Source organism: Octopus bimaculoides, chromosome 2, assembly GCF_001194135.2.
Source record: "Octopus bimaculoides isolate UCB-OBI-ISO-001 chromosome 2, ASM119413v2, whole genome shotgun sequence".
Classification (NCBI taxonomy): domain Eukaryota; kingdom Metazoa; phylum Mollusca; class Cephalopoda; order Octopoda; family Octopodidae; genus Octopus; species Octopus bimaculoides.
This window is the reverse complement of record NC_068982.1, coordinates 174484854-174487479: the sequence shown is the minus strand read 5'-3', so window position 1 is coordinate 174487479 and position 2626 is coordinate 174484854.

Below are 2626 nucleotides of genomic sequence, written 5' to 3'. Positions count from 1 at the left end.
AAGAGAGAGAGAAAGAGAAAGCGAGAAGGAGAGCAAGAGAGAGAGAGAGAGAGAAAGAAGCCTAATAATAAAAAGCATTCATCATACAATGTTTCAGATTTGTAATTTATTGTTAATTCCTTCCAATTTTGAGCCAATGCTCACACATTTTCAAAGAAGAATATAGCTGATGAAATCAATCTCACTATAAAGTATGAGTGTCAACAAATGAATATAAAGAGAAAAGATATTGTATTACCTTATATAGATTACTTAATGACCCTATAACTTATAACACATTAGACTGGCCAGCGTTAACGATTCATTTCTCTGAACTCTTTGATTATTTTCTTTCTTCTATTTGAAAAGGGAATCTTACCCCGAAATGTTACGAGGATCATTAAATAATCTATTTAAGATAAAACAATATCTTTTCTCTTTCTTTTCATTTATTAACATTACTTTACACATTTTGCCTAATTTCTCAACTGCATTGCTTAACAGGTTTTCAAACGTTTATATTATTCACTAACATTACAATGCTTCAAGCAAATTATAACACTGCTTTATCACTAAACTACGTTTTATCAACTTTTGTTCTAAGAATTCTGCTAATCTACTGCCATAACACACGATTAAATATTTAAATTGAACTTAGTACGGTAAAGTAATAAAACACTCATTGAATTCTCTTAGAGAAGAAAGTTTGAAGAATAAGTAAAGCTTCAAACTATAAGTCTTATATAATTTGATTATCATCTGTCTGAGTTCAAGCATCACTGTGGCCGAATTTGTGTTTCATACCTCTATGTTGGATAAAACAAACACCAGTAATATCCTGACATTTATTTTATACATTCAAATGTATTATTTATTCACCAACAGTCTTTTTCATACGCTTCGATAAGAAATTTATTATTTTTTAACTTCTGTTTCTTTCTGTGAAAAGCCGAAGGTAAACTTAATGTCTCTATACAAACTAGATTGAGTGGGTTTGGGAATGTTAAGTGACTTGTCCATAACAAATGAAAACAATGACCTTTTTGCTAGGAGTGCGTTAAGCGATCGACTTTGCAATGTATAGCTCAATAACGCTGTCATGAGGAACATTAGAGTTGTTTTCTCCTCGAAACATTCTTTGATTTGATCAAAGCTTTAAACCTGGAGCCTTAGCCATGAAAAAGAAACCAAAAAACCCCGCCAGATTATCAACTGACGATTTTCTAGCAGACTTGGTACTACTTCAAAATTTGGTGAAGATTGTAAGTCGAAGGGACAGTTGCAAAATGTCAAATTCCTGTTCTTTCCACATCTTACGACATTCACAGAGTAAATTTTTCCAATGCAGACTGTGACCATTTCCGTAGACTCTGATTGTCCTTTACTGCTGTCAAATTTGAATATCTTTTATTCAGAGTCACAAAAAATACCTGTAACAAAATCTATAATACGGAAGAGAACTGTCAATTTAAGTAGACAATATATACAGTGTTGTTTAAAAGAAGAAAAAAGCATGCGAATTCCTATTTTCAAAAGAGGAGAAATAGGATGCTGTGACACTAATGCCTTTTCGCATCAGTATTAGCGGTGAAAGGAAGAGAACCTATAAGCAAAACCGACGCTTCAGCTCTTTTCACTGAAAAATAAAATATATTTTCTTTTGAATTGTGTATTTGATTTCAGTATCATAACTCATTAATCCACTGTAATGGATTTCTTTCTTTCTTTCTTTCTTTCTTTCTTTCTTTCTTTCATTTTATACACACATGTAATAAACATGTACATATATACACTACAAAAGCATGTATGTAATACATGTATGATACATACATACGCGCATACACACATAAGCAACCACACAGGAGAAAGAACACATTTCATTCTGTGTCACAGTGACATAGAAATACCCACAAACATACAAACACACATCCGCATCTCTCTCTCTACACACTCAAACACATAAATACACACATGCGCACACAACACTCACACAACACACATATACATACACAGATACTTTACGTAAATGAATTTTCTAAAAAAAAAACCTCACTAAAATTTTTTAAAAAGCCAAAAAACTGTCGTGTTTTGCATGTTTATCAAAGTTTTTTTTTTTGTAGAATGTGGCTAATTATAAAATACAATAAGCAAATAGCTATATAAGAAACGAAAAATAAACAATCTTGCTTAATACGGAACATGCCAGCAAACATTATCACGATCATCATTATTATTTTTTTTTTATACATTCATAAATTGGTGCCAATTAAAACTGCAAGTATGTCACAATGCAAACTAGAAGAGTTATTTGTAATTACTCAATTCATTACATACATTAACGTGTACCTATACACACACACATACACACACACACACACATATACACACATACTTTCATACATACATGCATAAAAAACATGTATATATGATTGAATGTATACATACATACCTACATATATGCACTCACGCATTTATGTTTGCGTAAATATATGTATATATATACATAAGCGTATATATGTATGTTATATATTTATATTTATATATATGTATCATATATATATATGTATGTATGCATGTTATATATATACATATATATATAATGTATATATATATATATATATATATATATATATATATATATATATAT